We start from the raw sequence: 12,434 nt of genomic DNA on the forward strand, positions 1-12,434 counted from the left end.
ACGATATAAAATTGGAGAACATTCAAGAATCAGAATATTTTTCTTTCGTTTATCAAGAAAATCCTACTATACAAGAAAACAGATCAAGGCTTATGTTACTAAACTTGCCAAATCAAAGAGATAATACTTCTAACCAACTTAGAAAAATAATTCAGACAACTACGTTTTCGCTACACACTCTAATTCAAAACACCAAAATCCTTTAGATTCAATAATAACTTTTGGTCAAAATACTATTTTATATTATGAACTAAAGAGATCCAAAATTTTAATTTTTAGATAAAGCCTAAAAAGGAACATTTGATTCTTGTCCCCTAATTTACCTCGAGCACATCTATCTAGATTAACCCTTGAGTCAATGGATACATTCAAAACCCTCATATAGGCTAGTTACTATAATTCAAAATGAATTGAATCTTAATTCTCTTATCAATTCAACTAGACGATTCTAAGTCAATCTCCTCCAAGTAAAGACAACTAAAAGAATTTTTTTAATGCTCCACCAAATTAGAAGGCTTTAAATCAACACAAATGAATAAAACTGACTCAATCATCTCTTCTAAAGTTTTCTTCATCGAGATCTTTAGCATTTATTAAAAACCTTCTATCGTAACCATGTAAGCCTCTAAAATTGAAATTCTTCATACAAATCTACGTTTCATCAGCAACCTCAACAACATTGACAAAAGATCCTAAATCAACTTATAAATCCAAACTTCGAATTTAAGTTTCATATACATCACATAGTCTCCGATAGATATAAATTAGATCTATTATTTGGAGCCAAAGACGATAATTAAAATTATTAATGATTCCACCAAGATGAATACTTTACAATCTCCAATAAAATCAATTCTTCAATAAGAAAATAGACCTATTTGCAATATCCCTAAGCATATTCATAATCTACGTGCATGTTTAAACCTCAAAGAATATTCCAATTAAGTATCATAAAAATTCTTTATAGCTCAAATCTTAAACAACTTCTTATGAATAAATCCCTAGTTGGGAGCACATTTATTCTAAAAGTCCCTAGAATAAATTAAGTTCAAGTACAAAGTCTAACTAGAATCTTTACTCTCTACAGATCACAATGTCAGCTTCAAACCCTTTGACCCGTATCCTTGAGACCAATCGACTGACCGGAACCAACTATAAATACTGGCTTAGAAACCTGAAAATTGTTCTGAGTTGTGAGAAACTAGGGTATGTGCTCGAGAACGATATCCCTAGGTTACCAGCACGTCCTACTGATGATCAGCGTGAGACGCATCAAAAGTGGACAGATGACGACATTAGGTTCAAGTGCTACAACATGGCATCCATGACTAATGAACTTCAATGCCAGCATGAGAACATGAAGACTGCTAGAAAAATGCTGGCTCACCTGCAAGAGTTGTATGGTGAGCAGAGCCGCACTGCACGCTTTGAAGTGTCCAAAAGGCTCTTCAAGGCAAAGATGCATGAGGGGCAGTCTGTCCATGATCATTGTCTGACTATGATCAAGGACCTCGAGGAGCTTAAGAAGCTCGGTATGTCCATGCATAAGGAACTGCAGATAGATCTGATCCTGCAATCCCTTCCTGATTCATTTGGGCAGTTTATAGTAAACTACCATATGAATAAGATTGAATGCACTAAGACCGAATTGTTGAACATGTTGGAAACTGCTGAGGGAGCCTTGAAAGGTTCAAGGGGCTCTGTTCTAGCTGCTGAGCTGACTTCTGGTTCCAAGAGAAAGTCTACTTGGAAGAAAAAGAAGCCTGTAAAGAAGCAGAAGAAAGATAAGAAGCCTAAGAAGGAAGTTCACAAGAAAAAGGCTAATGACAAGGAAAAATATTTCCACTGCAACGTCGATGGCCATTGAAAAAGAAACTGCCCTTCATACCTCGAGAGCCTAAAAAACAAAAAGGCAGACACACCTTCTGAAAGTATGTTAGACTTGCTCGTAATTGAAACTAACCTTATGGTTTCTTCTACTTCTAGTTGGATTTTGGATTCTGGTTCTAGTGCTCATTTGTGCACTACTATGCAGGATCTAAAGGAAAGTAGGAGGCTGGCGGAAGGTGCAGTAACCCTTCGGATTGGCAACGGGGCAAGAGTTGTTGCTGTAGCTGTGGGCACCTATCCTCTGCGATTACCGTCTGGATTTAGTTTATTGCTTAGAGACTGTTATTATGTCCCTGCTGCTGGCAGGAATTTGATTTCTGTTTCATGTTTAGCACAGGATGGTCATGTTTTGACCTTTGACAAAGACTGCTGTTCTATTTATTTCAGAAATAAATTAGTTGCACGTGGTTCATGATTGACAGTCTCTATCACTTGCATGTTGATGTGTCAGTGAATGTGTCTGAGCAAGTAGTAAGTGCCATAGGATCTAAAAGATCCAGAGATGAGATAAACCAGAAGTATTTGCGGCACCTCAGGCTTGGCCATATTGGAGAGGACAGAATGAACAAAATGGAGAAAGATGGGCTTCTCGGCCCATTGACTTTCGAGTCATATCCAGTTTGTGAGTCCTGTCTTCAAGAAAAAATGGCTAGATTACCCTTTGTAGGACATGGGGAGAGGACCACTGAAATACTTACCCTGGTACATACTGATGTGTGTGGCCCATTTGATGTGTTAGCCAGAGATCGTTATTTGTACTTCATTACCTTTACCGATGACTATTCATGATATGGGTATGTGTATCTTATGAGATATAAATCTGAGTCTTTTAAAAAGTTCAAAGAATTCAGAAATGAAGTAGAAAAACAGACTGAAAAAACCCTTAAGGTTCTTCGATCAGATCGAGGAGGAGAATACCTTAGTAGAGAATTTCGAGACTATCTCAAGGAGAATGGCATAGTCTCACAATGGATGCCTTCGGGTACACCTCAACTCAACGGGGTGTCAGAAAGAAGGAATCAGACTCTATTGGATATGGTCTGATCCATGATGAGCTTCACTGATCTACCTATGTTTCTTTGGGGAGATGCCTTATTATCCGTAATTTACTTATTGAATAGAGTTCCCTCTAAATCCGTTCCTACCACACCGTATGAAATATGGCATGGTAAGAAGCCGAGTCTTAGTCATCTCAAGATTTGGGGATGTCCGGCCCACGTCAAGCGACAACAGACGGATAAGTTAGAGCCTAGGACCATAAGTGCTCGTTTTATTGGATATCCTAAAGAGTCATTAGGATACAATTTTTACGTCTCAGAGGATCACAATGTGTTTGTGAGCCGACATGCCATCTTTCTGAAAAAATAGTTTATCCTTGATAGAGGCAGTGGGAGGAAAATTGAGCTTGAAGAGAAAGTCTCTGAAAAGCAACGAGTAATGGATCCTATAGAACCTATTCACATAGAGCCAGTACACGTAGTACCTCCTCCACCTCGTAGATCTAGTAGGGTCTCCCATCCTTCCGATAGATACTTAGGTATACTAGTAGAGGACATCGAGAAAATGTTCCTCATGGGAGATAGGGAACATATACAGGATCCCAATACCTACAACGAGACGATATCAGATATCGATTCTGAGAAATGGTTGGAAGCCATGAAGTCAGAGATAGACTCCATGTATTCCAACCAAGGTTGGACCTTAGTAGATCCACCAGAAGGTATAGTACCTATTGGATGTAAATGGATCTACAAAAAGAAAATAGGTTCGGATGGAAAGGTAGAGATCTATAAGGCAAGGCTAGTGGCGAAAGGGTATAGTCAGCACGAAGGCATTGACTATCAGGAGACCTTTTCATCTGTAGCCATACTGAAATCTATTCGAACATTGCTTGCCATTGCAGCATTTCATAATTATGAAATATGGCAGATGGATGTGAAAACTGCTTTTCTGAATGGATATCTTGATGAAGATATCTATATGGAGCAGCCTTGGGATTTCACTTCCAGTGATGGAGATCACAAGGTCTGCAAGCTGCAAAGGTCCATCTATGGACTAAAGCAAGCATCTCGGAGTTGGAACACTCGTTTCAATGATGCGATCAAATCGTTTGATTTCATCAAGAACGAAGAGAAACCGTGTGTTTACAAGAAGGTTAGTGGGAGTGCTGTCGTGTTCCTCGTACTGTACGTGGATGACATCCTCCTGATAGGGAATGATATTCCCATGCTAACCTCGGTCAAGGTCTGGTTGTCAAAAGAGTTCTCCATGAAAGACCTTGGGGAAGCATCCTACATTTTGGGGATTAAGGTCTATAGAGATAGATCTAAGAGGTTGCTTGGCCTATCACAGAAGATGTACATAGAGGAGGTACTGAAGAGGTTCAGTATGGAAAACTCCAAGAGGGGTCTATTACCCCTTAGGCATGGGATTCATCTCTCCAAAAAGATGTGCCCCAACACATCTGAAGAGATTCAACGCATGAGCAGGATTCCTTATGTTTCTGCAATAGGAAGCCTCATGTATGCCATACTGTGTACGCGACCTGATATAGCCCTTGCTGTGAGTGTCACTAGCAGATATCAGTCGAATCCAGACGAAGAGCACTGGACAGCTGTGAAGAACATTCTTAAGTACTTAAGAAGAACTAAAGATTTGTTCTTGATTTTTGGAGGATCATCAGAGTTAAAGGTAGAAGGATACACAGATTCAGATTTTATGACTGATATTGATGATAGAAAGTCTACATCTGGATATGTGTTCTTGTGCAATGGTGGTACGGTAAATTGGAAGAGTTCCAAACAACCGATCATTGCTGATTTTACCATGGAAGCTGAGTATATCGCCGCCTCTGAAGCTGCAAAGGAAGCCTTCTGGTTCAAGAAATTCATTGCAGAGCTAGATATAATGCCATCAGATGCCATCACACTCTACTGCGATAATAATGGCGCCATAGCTCTTGCTAAGGAGCCTAGGTCTCATCAGAAGTCCAAGCATATAGAGCGGTGCTTTCACCTCATACGTAATTACCTCGAGAAGAAATATGTCGAGGTGCAGAGAGTAGATTCTACGGACAACGTGGTGGACCCGCTCACTAAGCAGTTAAATCAGCAGAAGACTGAAGCCCACCTTGAGAAGATGGGACTTAGATATATGTCCGATTGGCTTTAGTGCAAGTAGGAGATTGTTAGATGTATGTCCTAGAAGCTAATCTGGCGGACACTATTAATTCTGGGACATAAAATTGTACTTGACTTTATTATTATTGAATAATAAATGGGCATCTTTTCATTCATATTATTTATGTGTCTATGAATCGTCCAAGAAATTAATAAGATGATGATACATATTCTCAAGAGTTGAGAATTTGAGCCATGTATCATTGGTGATTAATTTCTAAATGCTCCTGATCAATAGATCATCACGAGGACGGTGATCGATCCGATCAGTGCATAGATTGCTTTCCTTATAGATGGACGAGACTCGAGTCCACAGTGTAGGGACACTGAAGTGAGAGTGCAGGGACACAGAGGGAGCCTTGAAAGGTTACTATTTTATATTATGAACTAAAGAGATCCAAAATTTTAATTTTCAGATAAAGCCTAAAAAGGAACATTTGATTCTTGTCCTCTAATTTACCTCGAGAACATCTATCTAGATTAACCCTCGAGTCAATGGATACATTCAAAACCCTCATATAGGCTAGTTACTATAATTCAAAATGAATTGAATCTTAATTCTCTTATCAATTCAACTAGACGATTCTAAGTCAAACTCCTCCAAGTAAAGACAACTAAAAGATTTTTTTAATGCTCCACCAAATTAGAAGGCTTTAAATCAACACAAATGAATAAAACTGACTCAATCATCTCTCCTAAAGTTTTCTTCATCGAGATCTTTAGCATTTATCAAAAACCTTCTATCGTAACCATGTAAGCCTCTAAAATTGAAATTCTTCATACAAATCTACGTTTCATCAGCAACCTCAACAACATTGACAATAGACTCTAAATCAACTTATAAATCCAAACTTCGAATTTAAGTTTCATATACATCACATAGTCTCCGATAGATATAAATTAGATCTATTATTTGGAGCCAAAGACAATAATTAAAATTATTAATGATTTCACCAAGATGAATACTTTACAATCTCCAATAAAATCAATTCTTCAATAAGAAAATAGACCTATTTGCAATATCCCTAAGCATATTCATAATCTACGTGCATGTTTAAACCTCAAAGAATATTCCAATTAAGTATCATAAAAATTCTTTATAGCTCAAATCTTAAACAACTTCTTATGAATAAATCCTAACTTGCCATCAAAATAATTAACTTCGAGCTAGAAGTAATATCACAGTATACCCCCATATCAAAATGAACTACCAAATTAACTAATAAACAAATAATTACATTGTACGATAATATTCTATGATCAATCCTCCTGCACTAAATTTTGGTTAAAATCCAATTAGTCATAACCCGAAATATTCATCGAGAGAACTCCCAACTAGCTTATTCATACTTGGCTACCAGCACAATCAGTTGACAATCTAATTAGAATAAGCATCACAAATAGGATTAAGATAAGATAACAAAATTTACCAACAACCAAAGCAAACATGCATCTATCTCATTCCCTAATTTCTAGCCAACTCTCAAACATTCACACTAACCCTAAGATTCCTAAAAGTTAAGCTCTAACATGATTATTTTTGCCATAATTTATCACGATCACTAGTAGTCTTAAACCTAAGCTCAGATACCACTAAATCTGTCACGCCCCGAATCCAAAGTGTAACAGATGTCGTATACCTGTATAGCGGACCATACAAGCATGCAAGGCTACAAATCATATCAAAGCAATAATAATTTCTAAAAATTTATTTAATAAAAAACTTATCCAAATGGTTCTTACAATAATTCCAAAGTGACATAAATCAACATTTACTAACATTAACATAAATTAAATAAAATATTTTAACTAGTCTAACTAAAACTTCACTAACTCAAAGTATCACCAAAAGAACTAGCTCACTTTCCAAGTCTTGAGCAATTATGCATCTAGATCTGAAAAATAGAGAAAACATAATATTGAGCTACACTAGCCCAGTAAACAACATAATACCACTAAGTGGGATCAAAGCATGCCAAATAATTAATCAAAAGCACAAAATATTGACTAGAAAAGAAATCATTTCTCGAATAATACATATTTCTTTTTGAGGTATACTATAGTTTTCACAAAAAATACTAGAAATCAAATACCAAAAATCAGAAATTAGAAATCAGGCTATGACCATGTAACCCAATGGCATGGATTAGAATATACAAGGTGCCAAAAACTACTATTCTTAATTATCGGTGGTACGGTATTCCAAATACCACTATTTAGTCACCGGTAGTGCGATGTCGAAACCAGTTTCTCACAAATTATAAGTCGATAGGGCCAATGAATAATCTCTATTAGTAGGGCCAGATCAGATTATAACTGTGTTGAGAACCATACTTATAAAACAGATTTTTTATGATTTGCCCAGTCACATTTTTCAAATTGCATAACATAACACATAATATATTGTAAAATAATCATAAATTAACATGCCTGACCCATTTAACTAAGTATAAAATAGATGATATCATAATTAATATTTAATTAAATAATTATTATTTTATCAAAAATTCAAAAAATATACTTTGAAGTAGTAGGTTACTTAGCTCTTATCACTTCAAAATCCTACTTTAGTTAACGGATTAGGTGCACCTATTTTAATAAAATTAAAACATCATAAATTTCATCATTATTCTAGAAGTTCAGCGAAGTCAAAATTAAATACTACTGAAAAACGACCTCACGCCCCCAAATCAAGTTGGTTAGTTGACCGTGTCCGACTTTCCAGGTCGGTCCAAGCAAAAAGAATTTAATTAGTCAGATGATGATCAAAAGTGGCCAAATTTCAAAAGATCTAGCTGGAGCTGAAGTAATGGGTCGATCTACTGTCCGGGTACTGGAGCGGTTCAAGGCCTCCACAATGGAGTTAATTTAGACCCGAACAAAGAGAGGTAGGGTTTCATGCTCAATAAGAATGAAGAAGGATAGGGATGATCGAGGGATAAGTGCCCGACACCCATCAAAGTAGAATTCATCTAGTCACACTCACACTAGGATACAAAGGTTTAGATAGAGATCAGAATGACCAATTCTAACAATATCCGAAAAAGGCTAAGGTGGGCGCTGGCACGCCAACCACCGGCCATAGATCAGGGCCCTTCATAGGGTTGATCCAAAATCACCGAGAGAGGTACCATATTTGGATCCAACATCTCTAAAGAGAAATTCTAGATAGATAGAGAAAGTCTAGTAGAAACAGAAAGTTTTGTAGAGAAAGAAACACAAGGAAGAAAAAACCAAGAGCGAGAGAAGAGAGAAAAAGAGAGAGGAGAGAGAAAGAAGAGAGAGAGGGCTCTCTTCTTCTTCTCCAAAATAGGAGAGAGTCATTCTCTCTCTTCTTCTCAGATCAGGGCGGCATGGCCAAGGCAGGTTGGCTCCTGTGGCAGCGACTTAGGCAGTCTCTCCACCAAGGCACCGCCGGCGACGGTGGTCGCTCGGTGTAAGGAAGAAGAGAGGAAGGGATCAAGAAAAAAGAAAAACATGATCAATCTCGGCCCGAGTCATGGCCGGTTCCACATATCAGCAGGCACATATTCAGGAATCTAGACAGCGGCAAAACCCAGCCTCACCTGGTTAATTCCAAGACTTGCCAGCTCAATTCAAGGCGAAAACATGGCTAGATGACCGAAAACGAAGGCATCTCATAGGAAACTCTCCCCATGAGCATACAAGGCATCTCATCATGATATCATAATCAAGCAGCAAAAATAATTTAAATAATATCGATCAAATTCTAATTAAATGACAAAATTAATAGTCTTACAAAACCAATAATATCTAAAAGTCTTGCATCAACTCTAAAACAAAATCTAGTCTAAATAAAGATGTCAAAATCTTGTCTCTAATTGCTCTTCCATGATAAATCCCCACATTGAGCTAATTCTTTGGATTTGTAAAAAAAAAGAAGAAATCGTATAATGAGTTAAACAACCCAGTAAGTAATGAACACTCTAGCTAGATAAATCAGACAATCAAATATATAATAATATGCAAAAAATAAGCATATATACAGTACTAATATACAAATCAAATCTTTCTTAAAATATTAAAATTTTGTTCATGGATTCAACTTCTTTCAAATATTCAATTTATCTTATTAATTCTGAGCTATGACCACATGTTCCTTGTTGTAGGGTCATTACACTAAGTAATCTTCTTGTGGTGAGCTGTGTATCATCTAACAGCAAAGTTCTTTAGGACCGCTGGTTTGTAGTACGTCACTAATCATCTTGGACACGATCTTTAGGATAAATCATGTGCCAATGTATTAGCTCCCATTGGCGGGGTCCTCAACATAATCAGATCGAAATCCATATAGTTCTAGATTTCATATTCCTATTCTAAAATCATGAGGTGTCAAAATCAATCGATCAAGGCCATAATAAGATCATATATCATCATAACCTTTCAAAATAATATATTGCATAATAATATACTATGCATCAAATTTATGCATTATGAATATTACCACTCAAAGGTCATGAATATAATAACTTAATGATTGCTGATAAACTTAGAAAGAGTAATGCATTATTTACGCTAAATTCAATTTTTCTAAAGAATCCAAATATCATTCATAAATTAATTTTTTTCAAATCATCAAATTCAACTCGATCACCAAGAACTATGACCACATCTTTTCTGAGATAGGGTTGTAGCACTGACTAATCTTCTTGCAGTGAGCAGCATATCAACTTGCAGCAAAGTTCTTCAGGACGTTATTCTGCTGTCGATATGTCACTAATCGTCTTAGACACAACTTCAAGATAAAACATGTGCCAACATATTAGCACCCATTGGCGGGATCCTCAACATAGTCTAGTTGCGAGTCCAAATCTATTTCGATTCAAAACTCTTTTTCTCAAAATATATTCAGTATTCCAAATCAAAAGATGCGATGTCGAAATCAATCAAACAATCAATATCAAAATCAATACGTTCAATCCAAAATCATACAATATTATAGAAAAAGGCATATAACACCATGCATCAAATTCATAACTCAAGAATAATTTGATTCAAAAAAGTATTTATAATTTATCGACAAATCTAGAAAAAGGTTACATTACTTACCTTGTAAATGCAATCCAACTAATAATTCCAATCAATCTCAAAAATTCTTCTCAGAGCCTAATATTCCAAAATTATACTTTTCATTAGAATTTTATCATAATATTTAAAATAAAAATCCTAAATTTTAACACCCTCACAGGGCTGATCAAGCAGGAGTGCCCGACATCCAAGTCGGTTCGGTCAAGATGATTTCATCGAATCATATTCGAACTAAGGCACATATGATTCAACAGAAATTGTGGGTCATCAAATTTAATAGTATTTGGCAGAGGCCAGGGTGGGGTCTTACATGTTGCCCAACTATCCTGGATTAGGACTCTTCACTAGGGTCAATTCAAAATTACTGTGAAGGGTCCCTACTAGATCCAACTACCCTAAAGAGAGTAGAGAGTAGAGAGTAGAGAGAGATAGTATAGATTGAGAGAGAAAGTCCAGCAAGAGAGAGAATCTCAGTCCGAGTTCAATCAGGGGTCTGGGTTTGGTTGTCACTAGCACGGTCAACCTAGATCAATTAACATGTCTGGCTACGAATTAAGAGATAGAAACTTTGTAGAGAGAGAAATAAGAGAGAGAGCATGTCGAAGAGAGAGAAAAGAGGAAAAAAAGAAGCTTCTCTCTATAACCAAGGAAGAGAAAGGAAGAGGATGGCTGCAGATGATACACGAGGTCAGGGACCCATGGCCGGCCAACAGGCGGCCGACTGCCGGCGGTGATAGGCAACCGACAGTACCGAAAGCAACAAAAATTGGGGATCCAAATCCTTGAACTAAAAAACCAACGCATCCATGGCCGGTACTGAAGCCACAGCTTTCAGTCACCATGAGGGATAGGTAAGCCTCCGGTGACAAGCATCGGTAATGGAGGTAGCTGGAATCGAAAGAAAATAGGACTGGTTTCCAAAAATAGGAGAAGCAAAGCATCCCCTTTTGCCCAAAATCCGGCGAGCACCGGCTAGCATCGAGGCTCCAAAGAATCCGAAAGAAAGAGAGACAGGGTGGCTCAAGGGAGACAGGGTCTTTACCTGGTTTCCGACGGCATTTGGACACGGTGGTGACACAACAGCGACTGAACTTCGGAGGTGGTGCAGACACCAGTGCCAAGTCAGCCAGTCGCCACAGGATCCAGCTAGCTCAGCTGGTCCCAGCCGATTCAGCCAGCCTGATTTTATTTTAGATTGATTTATTTTAGTTGGATTTGTTTTATATTGATTGGGTTTGTTTGCATATTGTCATTTTAGGGCTTTTTTGAAATTATTTTATTTGTAGGGGTTTATTTGTTATTTTGTGACCCTATATATATGGGTCCCTCCTCATGTTTAGGGTTTGAATGAACGATTAATGAAAATTAGTCTCCTTTCTTCTTCCTCCTCCTCTCTTCTCTTCTTCTTCCCCCTCTTCTTCTTCTCTTCCCCTCTGTCCCCTTTGGTATCAGGGCAGGCCGGCTTTGCCCCTGCTGTCAAAGCCTCGATCCAGGTTATCAGAGCCATGTTTCAAAATTTTCTGGCTGCTATAGCATTGGTTTCACGCGAGAGCTCAGACTTCTTCCTCAGTCGAGAAAGAGCCCGTTCCCTTCTTCTGAAGCCGTGCGGCCAAGTTTCCCTCAGTGGCTATCCCGAGCGAAACAGACATCACAGGGAAGCAGCATTGAAATAAAAAAAAAAAATGTTTTGGGCGTCTTCTGGAGATTCCCTGTTCCCTCTCCTCTGCTACCGTTCCCCGTTTCTTCTTCCGAAGCCGAACTTCCAAGCCTTCTGAGGAAAAGAAGGGGAAAGCCCCGTTGTCATCTCCTGTCGTCCGAATCTGAGGAGAGAAGCCGAGCGCTGGTGTCCGCCCTCATCGCCACTTGCTAACCGCAGGACCTCACCAGACAACTCTGCATCCCATGCGGTGCGTTGCCACAAAACCCGGTAACCACCTGCACCCTTCCCCTCCCCCCAAACTTCCACGATGAAGCCGGGCCATTAGCGGGTTACCAAAGTGGGTGCGCCCGCTAACCCGAATCCAGTCGGATTAAAAAAAAAAAGAGCACACGTGACTGCACATGCTTGTTGAGAAAAAAAAAAGAAAAAAAAAAGAAAAAAAAAGAAAAAAAAGGGAAACAAAAGAAACAAAAAGAGAGAGAAAAAAGGAAAATACAAGTCATCTTCTTCATCCGTCGCCGCGTCCGCCGTCGCCGCGCCCGCCGTCGCCGCGCCTGCCGTGTTAGGGTTTCCCAGTGCCCTAGGGCGCAGCGGAAGATACGGGATTATAAAATTTTCTTATAAAACCCATTATATGAAACCTTAATAAGCCAAGA

Source organism: Phoenix dactylifera, chromosome 4 (genome assembly GCF_051530095.1).
Source record: "Phoenix dactylifera cultivar Ajwa chromosome 4, Ajwa_hap1_PhDact_Kaust_v1.1, whole genome shotgun sequence".
Taxonomy (NCBI): Eukaryota; Viridiplantae; Streptophyta; class Magnoliopsida; order Arecales; family Arecaceae; genus Phoenix; species Phoenix dactylifera.